At 39.7% G+C, this 15,838-nt stretch overlaps 1 long non-coding RNA gene across 3 annotated transcripts in view; it reads left to right on the forward strand.

Annotated features, from left to right (window-relative positions):
• The window catches only part of LOC122688495, a 61,817-nt gene extending 50,051 nt beyond the window's left edge, over positions 1–11,766 (forward strand). For all 3 annotated transcript variants that reach the window (XR_006339493.1, XR_006339492.1, XR_006339491.1), the window contains one exon: positions 11,527–11,766. This is a non-coding gene — a long non-coding RNA (uncharacterized LOC122688495). The remainder of the gene's footprint in view (positions 1–11,526) is intronic.
• Positions 11,767–15,838: the final 4,072 nt, after the last annotated feature.

Consider the following 15,838-nt stretch of genomic DNA (forward strand, 5'->3'; position numbering starts at 1 on the left):
TTTTTTACTGGTTAGTTTCCTTTCTTGCCTCTAATATAGCATTCCAAATGCTGATAAATAATGAAAATGAATAAAAATAAGCAGCATAGTTTTTCCGCCTCTATCCTGAGTCTGTCCGCGGAAGGTACTATAAAGACTTAGGTTTCAGACAGTGTGTTTGTTTTCCCCATCCTGCTCCCTACCATTTCTCTCTCCTTTGTGACAACCTTACCAAAGTACAATAGAGCAAAATATGCAGCCTGAGGTAGAGATGGAAATGAATGGACAGGTGACTGACCAACTGTCTCAGCTCATCCCCTGTTCACTGGACACGTGGACAAAGAGGGGCCCTGCTTTGCTGGTAAAAAAAAAATAAGAGCTCACCAAAACTACACAAAAGAAGGGTCAGAAATGCCATATTGTATGACTGTAAATTGGTGCCTTTCTGGAGGAACAATTAGGCAGTATATTTCCCAAACACTTGGTGTCAATAAGTCCAGTTATAGAAATTTATCCTAAGAAAAATAATCATAAATAAATATACACTAAGAGTTAGCAACAAATGTGCTCATTGCAGCATTATTTATAATGGTGTAAAACTGGAAACAATTTCAACTTCCAGAATAATGGTTTGGTTAAGATATGATATAATCACTAGTAAAATGGTCATATCAAAAATATTTAATAAGATGGAAAGATTCTGTGATATATTAAATGACAAGAGCAGGTTATATTAAAAAGTATGTGTGTATAAAATAAATATTGGAAGAACCTATACTAAAATGTTAACAGCTTATATCTCCATATTGTGATATTCTAGGTTATTCATATATTTCCAGATGTTCTATAATAAATATTAATTACTTTAGATAATAAGAAAATATTTTAAATATTGGAAAAAGAGAAGTGTCCTGAAGGAGATGAAATGACTTTGTAGAAATTGAATGAATGATTAATTATTTAGAAAGCTGCATTGTACCTTCACATTTTAAGTGCAATCCAAAATAAAACACGATTTCTTTGTAGAAAGCCATAATTGTTTCTTTAGGAAAACTGTCTTCAACTTGGCAATTTAGTAGCCTATCCATGTTTTACTTTTATTCTTTTTTTTCCCCCTAAACAAAGTTCAGATTTATAGCACCTGCTGTTGCTTTTAATGTAGTAGTTGTACCTAATTTCTAGAGCACAGTGAAATTCCATCATTCTCCATTCCTCATTTTGCCTTCAGCAATAAGCAGTCTGGGAGACATAAAGCCAAGATATTTTCTAAGGGCTGGTAGCAGACACTTTTACTAAATATGAAATACCAAAGCCACCCTAAGCGAGAAGGGCATTTACTAAAAAGGTTGCAAGTAAGCACCAGATAATTTTAAGCAGCTCAGATCTGGCAACTTTCAAAGTTGGAAATAAGGCCTTAAGTCAAAGAGATCTTTGAAAAGTAGAAGGAACCATCCTCCACAAAGAACCACCAAATGTCCATCTGGAAAGATGTGAATTTGACCTTTTTGAATAAACAGCAGGAGATTAAAAAAAAAAAAGAAGAAGAATACAGAATTTTATTTTCTCTTGCCAAAATCTGGCAGGCATTGTAAAAACTGGTTCAAATCATGGGCTGTGGAGCCCACACCTGAACACTAGCTATGTGAGCTCGGGAAAGCTCTTGATCCTGCTGAGCCTCTGTCTCCTTAGCTGTTGAAGAGACACTCACGTAGTCTAATCTCATAGGGTTAGACAAAGGGGAAATAAAGCCATTTCTGTACTTTGTAAATGTTTGACAGATGGAAAGCTAAATATAAATATTACTTTCAAAAATCATTTCATTTTATAATTTTCATTTAGTTCACTCACGTAAGCAATAAAGGGAAGCATCTTCTTACGACTTCCAAGAATTGCAAGAAATTAAAAAAACAAAAAGAATGGAAAGAAATTCTTTAGAAATGTTTAGAAAACAGAGGCATAGTCCAAAAATCTATCTCAGATTCATAGATATGGACCCAGCTTATTTTTGGCTGCCATCCATAGCTTCCATTCATAATTGCAATTCATAAATTCTCAACTGCTCTTTGCCTCAAATTACATTCCTACATAGCTCTCTATCCTGGAATGCATATATATATATGATACAGACAACTGACTGCCTCTGTAGAGTGGAATAATGTGGGGCAGCCATATATAGTGCTTGAATAAACTTCTCTTTAAAACAGAAAAGGCTTGTGTTTCCTTATTTTTTTAAAACCTACTCAATTAGCAATGATTTCTCCATTTCCTGATATTCTCACTGTAGTCACAGGGATGTACGTATAATGAACAATTCTGAAAAAGTTTCAGTGTGGCAGAGAAATCCTACTTCACCTTAATCTCTATGTCTACCTTTCCTAATACTTCATCAAGTCGCCATTACCTAAAGGAATAATTAACATCTTAGGATGTCCTGAGTTCTGCTCCGCTGAGCACAGTATAACAGGTTGCTACCAATGTTAGTGTGCAACCTGAATCACCTACTCTGTTAACCAACCTTGCTGAGAATCAAAAATGTAGCTGTGATATCGACATTATGCCTATCACTCGTACCTAAAGGTGTAAGTCCATTCTATGACCACTAGACTCCAAATAATATTATTAGCATATATTATAATAGCAAAAAGAAACATTGGTTGGCCAAATAACACAATAAATAAATTTTTGAACATGAAAAAAGTAAAATGCAATTTACCACAAACAAAATTAGCTTCTGCAAAATATTAATGGGCCCATCAATCCATTAACTAATTGTCCAAGTATTACAGACACTCAGGCACATAAGCTCCATTGAAATAATTCCAATTTTCTTCATAAAAAAAAAAGCTCCCGTGACAGTTTACTAAGAAAACACCTCCACTGCAAATGTTCTAAAGAAAGAAATGATATCAGACTTTTTAAATTAATTAATATATCTTTGGATTATAGTTTGGGAGTCCCTGTGGCTCAGATGGTAAAGAATTTGCCTACAATGCAGAAGACCCAGGTTCAATCTCTGGGTTGGGAAGATCCTCTGGAGAAGGGCATGGCCACCCACTCCAGTGTTCTTGCCTGGAGAATCCCACGGAGAGAGGAACCTGGGAGGCTATAGTCTGTGGGGTCGCAAAGAGTCAGACACTTTTGAGCAACTAACGCTTTCACTTTCACACTGCGTTTTAAGAACGAGACATGTATATTCAATTATAGCATAAAACAAATAATACTGAAATGAAAATCCTTACTGACCACATGAATACAGACAATTATTTACTACTATTGTCAAAACCTAATGGTGGAACTGAGGCAAAGGAACAAAGGGGCAAGGTCTGAGAGGTTCAAAGGAGAAGGTCTTAGAATTGGGCTCCATGAGGACAGGAGGGTTTGTGTTTTCTTTCCTGCTAGGTACAGAAGACATATTCGACTTTTGTTGGATGAATGGTTGGATGAATTAAGAAAAACTAGACAATAATACCACAAACACCCTGTATATTACTTACAGTTGCGTGGTTGTGTGAGTGAATTGCAGATGAACACAGGCCCTGTGAGGAAGCCAAGCTCTTTGCCAAGTGTGTCCCAACAAGCCTTGTTCCTGTCAAGCACAATCGTTTAGCAACGGACAGTGGAGGAGCTCCTCATTCCCAGGCTTTGTTTCTCCTGGCCCTTAGGATATCGTGGCCACTACCTAGGAATTACACACAAGGTAAAATTCTGATGCTTAACTTAGCAATGAATTTGTCAACAGGAAAAAAAAAAATTATTGTTTACATAAATTGCAAAATTGGACCAAGGCCTTGAAAAGGTTAAAGTTTCAGGATGAATGGCAACTGTCCAAGCAATTCTACATTCTCAAGTATACTTGAGAAAGATCTTTTGTGAAATTTTTTAAATCATAGCATGAAAAGGGTATGAAAGGATTCTTGTACAATATCACTCTAAAATGCAAGTATTCGGGGTGCTTTCTTGAAAGCTTTTGACAAGGCAGTCTCTATCCCTGAGATCCATAAAAATATATATGTAAATATATAAAATGTCAACCATAAGTTTTATTGTTGTATGATTTTTTTTTCACTTTTTCAATCTTTCACTTTTATTTTCCTTTACACTACTGCTATAAACATATTTAAACTTTATACATGTTGAATATATCTTATTTTTTGTCCTTCGTATTACTAGTATTACTGTGGTATATTCCTGATAGTTCTGTTATTTCCTAATATTTTAAAAGAGTATGGCCATGAGCATGAGTCTGAGCTGGTGATATGGTTTCATTTGTTCTTTGTAGCCTTACATCATTATTTGATACATAAATGAAAAACAGGACTTTGGTCTTCATACTAGATTGCAGGCACTATAACAGAACTAAAAAGGAAACACCAGATTTTCAGAATTTGTGTTACGGCAAATGTCATAATCCCACTACAGGCACGGAGTTATTTGTTTTTTGTGTGTTGTTTTTGTTTGTTTGTTTGTTTCTGGCTACAATGCTCCTACTGCATACAGTTATTTAAAATATTATAAAGTGATTTTACAGATGATCTCCATTAAAATAGTTCACCAGCCATCATTGGGATCAAGGCTTAATATTTTGAAGGTTTCCTATTTTAATTCTTTGATACAATGATTTTTCAAGCATTTGCTACATGCCCTTCACACTATGCTAGGTCCTGTTAAAGATGCAAAATAAATACATTATATAACTTATATCAGATGAAATAATTAAAGAGCATTATAAGACCAAGAGTCAAGTGCTAAAATGTATACTGTGAGCTGTGCATGGGGAATCAGGCAGATCAGGGGTGAGTGTAAGACCAGCTGGGAAATGATGGAGGGAGCTAGAGCTGAGAGGGTCCTGAAAACGGAGGAAAGAATAGAGTATCTGAGGTACTGAACTGTATATGCAAAAAAAGTAGAAGCGGGAAAATCAAACAAAATAAATCAGAGTATATTTCCTTTCTGGAAATTCCAAAATGACCTATTAGCTAACATTTATTAAATATTTGTTAAGTACCAGGCTGACTTGACTTATACCATTTAATTTAAAACTTAAAAACATGGCATAAGATTCTATTATTATCCCCATTTGCCAGATTGAGAAGCTGAGATTTGAGTGCAAGTTGGGCTTCCCTGGTGGCTCAGATGGTAAAGAATCTGCCTGCAATGCAGAAAACTCGGGTTCAATCCCTGCTCGGGAAGATGCCCTGGAGAACAGAATGGCAACCCTCTCCAGTGTTCTTGCCTGGAGAATTCCATTGACAGAGGAGCCTGGCAGGCTACAGTCCACGGAGTCACCTCAGACACAACTGAGCAACTAACACACTTTAATCTGCCACATAGCTCGTAAGTAGTGAAATCAGAAGTGAACTAAGGCAATGCAGCCCCTAAACCAGATTTTATACGTTATATTGATTCACAAGTTTCTAAATGCAATAGTGCATGTAAGGGAGATAGACAGGCTTAGCCTAATGTTGGTGATAGGAGTTTCACTGTGGGCAAACTAACGATGGGGAACAGTATTTTCAGGACTACGAAATACTTTACGTTCTGAAGAAAATTTCCCATTTCCTAAAATGTGCACATGTTCAATGACGATGCAGCTGTGATATCTCTTTGATCATAGAATCTGCTGTTATCACAAAGTTCAAGGGAAGCATTCCACTTCTACCTAAGAAGTCGGCCAAAACAATTGAACCCTGGGCAAGTCACTTAGCCTTTCCTGATTTCAGTTTCCTCATCTTAGATGAAGGAGAAGGACTTGGTGATCTCTAGGGCCCATTTTAAAATTGTGCAAGCGTTTTATACATGTCACTAACAATTTCAGACAAACTTTAGAGTTTCAGAAATGGAAATGTCAGCTGAATAATGAGTAGCAGATGCCATGTGGAAATTCTGTCATGATCATTCTTAGAAAGTAAGCCTTCTTTGTTTCATTAGCAACACAGGAAGGCAAGTACTCCAAAGATTTCCTTTAACAACTTGAAAGTCTTTATGCAAATAAAGACAAATGCAAAATAACTGAGTTATGGTGCATGAAAAAATAGGAAATGTGCATTTAATATCAATTTTTGTCATAAAAACACCATAGCCTCATACTTTAATTAATCTAAATATTCAAGAGGATGAAATACATTTTACTGAAGAATGCTTGAGGCCAATGGTATCATTAGTTAATTGATCTCTTGCTAAGACAAGTGATGAATCAACCTAAAATATCTATTTCCTGACTGTTCATGTTTAAACAACATCATTTCCTAGGGAAAAACATGCAAATGAAACACTTCCTAATTTAACAGGAACATTCTCAAAATAAACCTATAGGTGAATTCCTAAGCACACCGTATAATGATTTTAATTTCCTGAACTCCAGCATTTTCATGTCCTATGATAAAAGTGAGAAGTGAAGGGCTCATTTTTTTTTCATTTGCTCTTTAGATTAACTTCATGATTTTATCTTTGTCTGTTTGTGACTTTCTTATGAAGTAAGCTTTTCTCCACGTATGTTTTTCAGAGAGCTTTTTAAAATTTTTATTTATTAAGCTATAATTTGCAAACAGTAAACAGCACAAATCTTAAGTAAACATTCAGCCCAATCATTTTCTAACATATTACGTCCCATGTTAACCACTGCCTAGATCGGGATATAAAACATTTCCATCACCTAGAGCGTGCTCTTGTGCCCCTTTCTAGTCAATAACCCTCTTCGCACTGAAGTAGCTAGAATTCTGATTTTTATTTCTATAGACTAGCTTTGCCTGTCCTTGAAATTCATATCAATGGAATCACACATTATGGACTGTTTTGTATCTGGCTTCTTTCACGTAATGTGACACATTTAGATTCATCTTTGCTTCATGGGTATCAGTACCTCATTCCTTTTTATTCATGAATGTAGGGAAAGAAGGCAGTTTGTTTATCCATTGACCTGTTGATGGACATTAGGGTTGTCTGGGCTGGACTGTCATGAATAAAGCTGTGATGTGTGTCTCTGTGCAAGTCTTCTTGTGGGCATATGCACTCTGAGGGTGTGTTCCTAGGAGTAGAATTGATTTGTCATAGGGTAGACAGATAGATGGGCTTCCCTGGTGGCTCAGATGGTAAAGAATCTGCCTGCAATGCGGGAGACCTGGGTTCAATCCCTGGGTTGGGAAGAACCCTGGAGTAGGGCATGGCAACCCACTCCAGTATTCTTGCTGGAAAATTTCCACGGACAGAGGAGCCTGAAAGGCTTCAGTCCATGAGGTCACAGAGTCGGACACAATTGAGCAACTGAGCACACAGAGTCAGTATACAGAGTATACAGTCCCCACAGAGAGGTGGCTATCCCTCTCCCATCCTTCATGGTGCTGCGCAGTCCCATCACTAGGCAGATTGTTTTCTAGAGTCTAGATGACGGTTCAAAACTCAGATTTCTTAGCAGGAGATGCTTCACAAAACGAATCCTACTTAGGTTTCCCTGTGTCCCTGAATCACATGGTAGACTTCAGCCCCAGGAAGTCTCAGTCATTTTAAAACCCATCTCCTTCTGTTCAGGTAATCATCTTTCCTCTGATTTATAGTGGCTGGCCTGCAGGTGTTGAAAAGGTGGTCTTGATTTAGCCAGAGAGCAATAATCCCAGAAAGTGTATTTCCCCGGCTACCTCCCCCTCCCCCACTACCCACCATCAAAGCCAGCCAGCTCCTCACTCCCTCCAGCTGTGAATCTGTAATGTGCCTTGGGTCATATTTGTGTCATTGGTAGCAAACCCTTATAATTCTGCCCCCCAAATCCGAAAGAAAAAAATACCCACAGGGATCAAGGAGAGTGTCTCCTTACACAAATCTTTTTTCTGATAAGAGGTGACCCATAGCCAGAACCAGAGATTTATATATGCATTTTGACATAAATCTGCATCTGTAATTATGAGTCATAACGATCTTTATAGGCTGCACTAAATTGGTGAAGAAGAGTTACTGTTATTGACAAAGCATTGACCTGAACATTAGTGGAGGAAGAGCTAATCATTTTCTCCCCCCCTGAGAAGAGCGACTTCTTTTTTAACTGTGAATTCCTTCCAACCCAGGCCGTTGTTAAATATCTTTACATCTGAAAATAAAGGTAACTGAGCTTCCCAAACATATCCTATACCTTCACATAATTATAGGTCTATAAAAATTCCACAACACATTCTGGAAGCTTTTTTTATCCTTTCCAAGACAGTGGTCAAGATTTGCAAGGTGACTGAGAGACTGATCTAGATCTTTTGAAAGCAAGTGGTCTGCAAGATACACTCCCATCTCCCAAAGACCAAAGCCTATTTTTAGCCAGGCAGGCAGGCTGCTGCTCCAAGCCTGGCTCCACCATTAGCATTAATAGAGCTGGGGGCGGCCGACTGCTGTGTAGGCGGCCCAGAAAATGTACTCTTTAGAGCAACGGAAGGTTAAAGTGAGCTTTAAATCACAGCCTTATCATACTTGCATGTTATTGGCAAGTCTGCCTAAAAATAGAATCTCATTACTTTAATTCTACAGTATTCTTAGGTGTGCCAACCTTTATTATTAATAACAGCTTTTCACATTTATATAGCACTGTCTGCTTAAGGGAACTTCACAAATTATACACATAAAACTTTCCGACCTTAATGTAACCAGCGCCGGGTTAGGAGGGCAGGAGATGGTGGTGAGCAGCGGCTCTCAGACTCTCTCCAGACAGGAGGCATCGAGACAGTGGCACCAGGTGCCTCTAAGCAAAGCCACTCTTTGAAGTTGAGCCGTTTTGATTCTTTGAAAGCAGGCTGTGTCTTTCATCGAGGGTTTGCAGGGGCACTGGAGACTACCGTTGTAACCCTCAGGAATAACAGGCTTCCTGATATATCTAGCCAGTCTTAGCTGGATTTTGGAAAGAACAAGGGTGACAAAAATGGATACCTTCTCCCACACCCCAACCACCCAGGTGCTTCTGAAGAGGCTTTCTGTGGGCTCCCAAGCCCAGCTATTTAGATTGGAAGAAGGATAGAACATTATGACCCAGGGATCGAACCTGGGTCTCCTGCATTGCAGGCAAATTCTTTACTGTCTGAGCCACCAGGTAAGTCCTATCTACATTTAGGCTTGTACCAATTCCTCACCAAAGTTGTGCAAAAGAGTTAATAGAGTAAGAAGAGTATTTTCTGGATAAAAGCAATGTGGATGTGTAAGAATGCTTGTGGGCATAAAGCAGTGTTGTAGGCAAGATTCTGGTTCAACCATGTAGCTTAATAACTATAGGAGTGTGTGTGTGTGTGTGTGTGTGTGTGTGTGTAAGAAAAAGAGGTGATAGCTGTGTGGTGGCAATAGGTATTCAGACAGCCTGCAATCCAGTGGCTCAAACATAGGAATGGGATGCTAATACCTACACAGTCAGCACATGTTAGTGTCAGCACGTGTCATCTGAAGAAGAAGCCTAAGTCAAGACTTCCAGCATAACAAACATTTATGGAGTGCCTCCTCAGAGTCAAGCACTGTTATATAAAAAAAGAATGGGTATGAAAATACCAAATAAGACATAGTCGCTACCCTCCAGCAGCATAGTTGGGGAGCAGCTAAGTAAAAGAGAATTTCAATCAGTGGGAAAAGCACTTGGATGAGAACAGAGTATACAGGCATTTATGGGAGCCCAGAGGAAAGGAAAATAATCAGGTCTTGAACAGTCAGGGAGTGCTTCCTGGAAGAAGCACATTTCAGGAGGAGCAAGGAGACAGAGCCAGAGAGGCGGGAGGAGAAAGTTCCTAAAGGTAAAGAGCCCTCCAGACAAGAAAGCGACACAATCCTAGAACTGAAAATGAATCAGTAGGACTGGAGTGTGTCTCATGAGGAGCAAATAGTGGCCACTGCAGGAAAGAGAAGGTTCCTCAAAGGCTGTATGTGCCACACTAGGGAGCTTGGACTTTCTCCTGAGAATAATGAGAAATACTTTACAAAATAGTATTTTAATGGAATAGGACTGCTTCTATTTTGAAATATAGCAGGTTAGATATTTCAGCTCATTCTATGTCCTACCTGTACTTTTTTTTTTTTTTTTTTTTTTGAGCTATACCTCATGGTTTGTGGGATCTTAGTTCCCCAACCAGGGATTGAATGCACACATTCAGCAGTGATAACACAGAGTCTTAACCACTGGACCACCAGGAAAAACTCCCCCTCTACCTGCACTTTTGAAGCTAGCCTTCATCCTCTCTAGGCCCTTAATTTCCCTTCTCTTACCTCCATAAAGACTGTCTCAGGATAACCACATCTCAGCATTACATCAAAATAAGCACAGTGGGTCTTCCTATGAACTCAGAAGTAACCAGGCTCAGAGGTGACTCCTACAAAATGTCACAGAGCCCTCTGCTCTTTAAGTGCTCTTTAAGGCACGGGAAGAGGGACAAAGGGGCGCTGCACACAAAAAAAGGCACCTCCCACACATCAGCCTTGATAAATATGCCTGTTCAGGAAAGCAAAGGTGAACTGGAAAGCCGATCTGGAAAAGAATGCACATGTTTGTGCTTCCGAGATGGAGAGATGCTACATGAAGGGCTGGCCTTCATTGGGCTTGGGAACTCCTCTCATGGCACCTGACCGTGTGTACAATGTTTGCAGGCAGTTTCTATCCTGCAAAGCTTCAGGGGGACTTGCTGGCCCCAAGGATCCCAGATTGTGGTGGCAGAAACACCTCTGAAGGCTTCTGGGAAAAGGTCAGTTCAACTGCCTTTCTTCTCTGTCCCTTCCTTCCTTGCTTGATCCCCTGGGAGACTCTCATCAACTGCCCCCCCCACCCCCACCAAGTCCCATGCTTCTTGTGGATTTTGGAGAACATACTGTGATTGCTAGTGTAGATATAAACAGGAAAAATAAGACTGACTATTATGGGCTGAACCTTCCCCTTGGAAATTTTGCTTTGAGATGCTAGTTAAGTTTTCTCAGCTGTTCAGTTGAGGGGGATTGAGACCAGGGCTCAATCCCTGGGTTGGAAAGATCCCCTGGAGCAGGGAAAGGCTACCCACTCCAGCATTCTGGCCTGGAGAATTCCATGGACTCTATAGTCTATGGGGTTGCAAAGAGTTGGACACAACTGAGCGACTTTCACTTTCACTTGGTAAAATTCTGTTCACATGGTGCATTGTCAATGGGAAGCAATTTGACTATAAACATATGTATATATATAAAATATATCAGGATCCATAAAAATGTTCACTTTTAAAAAACCAATCATTTAGTTTCTTTTTGCAAATCTTTTCTGAGGAAATCATCCAGAATGTAGGGGGGGGGGGGGATATGAATATAAATATCCCACAGTGCTATTTAAAATATTTTACAATTGACAACAACCTGAATATCTACCATAGAATTCTGGTTAAATTCATATTAGAATATCTAATCAATGGAATATTAGTAACTCAACTCTGAGGATCCACTGGGAATTTTCAGTAGGATTCTGTAGTGACTTTCACCCAGGAGGAAGGTTTGAAAGAACAAACTTAATGGACTCTTTCTATTACAGCTTCCTTTTGAAAGGGGTTATTTTCAAAATGACCAATCAATTCTGCTTTTCCACAGGTGAGCGTAATGGAAGGGTGGTTCTTTGAGTGCATCCACCAAACCCCAGCCTCCTGAGAGACCTGCGTGCAGGCCAGGGAGCAACAGTCAGAGCTGGACACGGAACAATAGACTGGCTCCAAAAAGGAAAAGGAGTACGTCAAGGCTGTATATTGTCACCCTGCTTATTTAACTTATGTGCAGAGTACATCATGAGAAACGCTGGGCTGGATGGAGCACAAGCTGGAATCAAGATTGTGGGAGAAATATCAATAACCTCAGATATGCAGATGACACCACTCTTATGGCAGAAAGTGAAGGAGAACTAAAGAGCCTCTTGATGAAAGTGAAAGAGTTGGCTTAAAGCTCAACATTCAGAAAACTAAGATCATGGCATCCGGCCCCATTATTTTATGGCAAATAGATGGGGAAACAGTGGAAACAGTGGCTGACTTTATTATTTTGGGCTCCAAAATCACTGCAGATGGTGACTGCAGCCATGAAATTAAAAGATGCTTACTCCTTGGAAGGAAAGTTATGACCAACCTAGACAGCATATTAAAAAACAGAGACATTTCTTTGCCAACAAAGGTCCATCTAATCAAGGCTATGGTTTTTCCAGTGGTCATGTATGGATGTGAGAGTTGGACTATAAAGAAGGCTGAATGCCAAAGGATTGATGCTTTTGAACTGTGGTATTGGAGAAGACTCTTGAGAGTCCCTTGGACTGCAAGGAGATCCAACTAGTCTCTAAAGGAGATCAGTCCTGAGTGTTCATTGAAAGGACTGACATTGAAGCTGAAACTCCAACCCTTTGGCCACCTAATGGGAAGAACTGACTCATTTGAAAAGACGCTGATGCTGGGAAAGACTGAAGGCGGGAGGAGAAAGGGATGACAGAGGATGAGATGGTTGGATGGCATCACTGACTCAATGGACATGAGTTTGAGTAAACTCTGGGAGTTGGTGATGGACAGGGAGGCCTGGTGTGCTGCGGTTCATGGGGTTGCAAAGAGTCAGACATGACTGAACAACTGAACTGAACTGAACACAGCATTGCCTCTAGTGATAATAATCCAATTAAAAAAATAAAAGCAATTTTGTAGAAACTATTGGTGCTATATAGACCAGTTTCAAAAGAATCATTAGCCAGCATAGCCTTTTAGAAATTAAAATTCCTTTTCTGTCTGTCACTTTAGTGCCATTCCTTGCCAAGCTGAAGACAAAAGTGCACAGTATTTTTGGTTGGTGGGGTTCTTTACTATCAGTCTTCACTCTCTGTCTTCACTATGGGGAGAGCCTTCTGCAGTGATGGACACCAGACAACTCTGCCTTGGGGAGTCATGTTTGACTTTATAAACACAGAGGAAGGGAAGGAGAAGGCTGAGACTATAGAACATGAGTTTATTTGCTATGGGAACATATTCCTCACAAATGGATCCATTAGCACATCAACTGTCATCTGATGAAATTACATGAGACAAATATTGGTTTCCTTAGAGTAAGAGCATTGTTCTTAAAAATAGTCTTTTCACATAACATATGGAACTCTCCCTTGATGAACATAAGTAGTTAGTCACTCAGTCGTGTCCATCTCTTTGTGACCCCATGAACTGTAGCCCACCTGGCTCCTCTGTCCATGGGATTTCCCAGGCAAGACTACTGGAGTGGGTTGCCATTTCCTTCTCCAGGGGATCTTCCTGACCCAGAGATTGAACCCAGGTCTCCTACCTTGCAGGCAGATTCTTTACCAAATGAGCCACCAGGGAAGCCCTGATAAACATGATGTACACCTTTTATTACATTTAAAGCTTATTTTTAAAAAGCCTTTTGAGCCAAGTCCCCTTTTCCTTGCTCACACCCAGCTCCTGCTCCATCGTACCTTCAGGCGGGGTCAGACTGGCTTCCCACCAGGTGTTCATACTGCCCCCTGGGAGAGTTGGAGCCCAGAAAGAGGAGGAAGCGGCCAGGCTGCCCACACTTCTGGAAGCAGCTCCCACTGAGCCAGTCTGAAGCCCTGAGTGAGCTGATTCTCTTGTCAAGAGGAAAAGCCAGGGTGAGGAAGCCCTTGCTTTGTTCTTGACAATCATAAAGGCTCAACCTGTTAAATGGAGGATGTGCTAATGCCTGTCTGTACCATTTCTCCGCCAGGCAGGCTCTCTTGAACTGAACTGGAAATAAGCATGTGTTTGCCTCTCCTTGTCATTTCTGCTGTTTCAGAAGAGGTGTTTATAAAACAGGTAAAGTTCAGCTTCTTGGCCTCTCTGCTCTAGAATGTGAAAACTGTGGAAGAAGGCCAACATTCTGAGGCCCAAGGAAAACTGCCTCTCCACCCCGTGCATGGACGAAGAAGCACAGAATGAAAAGCACAAAATCACTGCACCATCTCTCAGAAAGCTTGCTCTGAGATGCTTGATGAGTTATTTGTGTCTCTTCATGGATTTTTTTTTCTTTTTTTTTAGAAAATGAGGTGAGACACTTTCTATTTTCCCCTCCTTAGGAGTCTTAGATGTTGTTTAATCTCAAGTGAACTTAATTCACATTTTCCTGGCAGTGTTAGCAGTATTAGTTATCGGCTCAAACCATTTTACTCACTGCATCGTCCCACCAGTCAGCAATCAGGGATCTAATTAGCTCTTTGCTTTAATGACAATAGTTAAATTTGCATTATTAATTTAAATATTACAGACTCTATGGACTTGAGCACATAGCTGACATAAAGATGTAAAATGAATAATATGGTGCCAAAAAACACCAGAGTCATTATTCCCATCATGTTCAAACTTCTAGCTATAATGATATCAATTAAAACTCTAATCCTAGCAAGAAGCTTTGCTGGTTCTCTTTCATTAGAAAAGCTGTATTTGTATTTAAATGCTGGGCTGGAGTATTCAAGTCATACCTTGCAAAATAGACAGGTCACATATATCACGAGACATAATTACAGTTCTAATTATATTTTTTTATTTTTTTAAAACATCCAAATGGTAAAAATGTAGTAAGTTCTGCAACATCCTGTTCCCTATCTGAATCTTGCTCTTCCTTCTTCTTGAAATGCTGCAATCACTCTGCAGTGTCAAAACCTGTTTGGGTTGCAAGACAGATGGGACTTTCAAAATGAAATGTACCTATGACTGTTTGCTACTATATATATAAAATGTCTCATTTAGTCTCATCTGTGATTTTCCAAGAGGAAAATGTTTCCAGGAGCAATTTATCTCAGTCCTACAGGTTTGTATCACTGAGTGACCATCTGAAAAAAGAGGACCAGCATCTTTTCTTAAAGGGAAACCGCCTAAGTGTGTTACACGGAGATGTTTCGATGCAGTAGCTGAACTGCATGAATTTGTTTTTAAGTGAATGAAATACAAAATATGAAATAACTGAAAATATGAACTTCAAATTTTTCATTTGGCTTGTGAACCTTTCATTTGACTTCATAAAATAGTTCATACCACTGTCCTTAAGAACAACTGGTAGAAAACATAAAATTAATAGACAAAGACATTGTTCATTTTTGTGCCAGTCTGAGCTTTCTGGCCTCCCAGTTATCTAACCAGCTCTCTGCTGAGTAAACCAGTTTAGCGCTTCTTTGGCACAAACTCCCTCCCCTGTTAAAGTAGCACCCGTCTTTGTCAGTGCTGCAAGCCTCCCCGTCCCCTGCAAAGACTCCTTCAATCTCCTAACTCTAATCCCTCCTTTGTGGCTATTATTATTATTATTATTATATTATATCTTTGACTGAAGATTCTAATTTCCCCTCTCAAATACGTTCCTTGTGGTCAGGCACTCTGTGGATTATACTGAGGGATTGCGAGGGATTCAGTAATGTGACTGAGTCAGAAATGACTGAGTCAGAAATAGCTAAGGAGGAAGGATGCAATGGTTCACCCAGCAGGGATAAAATCTCTCTGCCTTTGAGCATGTAAAATGCATCATTTCAATTTTACAGGACTAACAATAATTTCACTATTTATTCTAATCACAAGACCTAGGTTTAACTCTACACTGATCACTCATCAGTGTGGTGGCCAGGGTCTAGTCCTGTCTGCTCTCCGAGGTTCAGCTTTCTGAGCAGCAAACAGTGGTCAAGAGTGAGGATTACATATGTAACCCGGTGAGGATTACATAAACAAGAGCCTTGCAATTTTTCTGGTAAAAGAGGAGGTCTGAATAACAAAGCATGCAACACCCCTCGGTCAACTGAAAATTACAAATAAAAGTGTGAAGGATTATGGCTGCTAATAAATGCAATGATACTGTGTGCTAATAAATGCAATGATTCAGTGCAACCTGGTGGCAAGGAACAAGGATTCAGTCTTCAAAGGAGACA

This window comes from Cervus elaphus, chromosome 33 (assembly GCF_910594005.1).
Source record: "Cervus elaphus chromosome 33, mCerEla1.1, whole genome shotgun sequence".
In the NCBI taxonomy this organism is placed as follows: domain Eukaryota; kingdom Metazoa; phylum Chordata; class Mammalia; order Artiodactyla; family Cervidae; genus Cervus; species Cervus elaphus.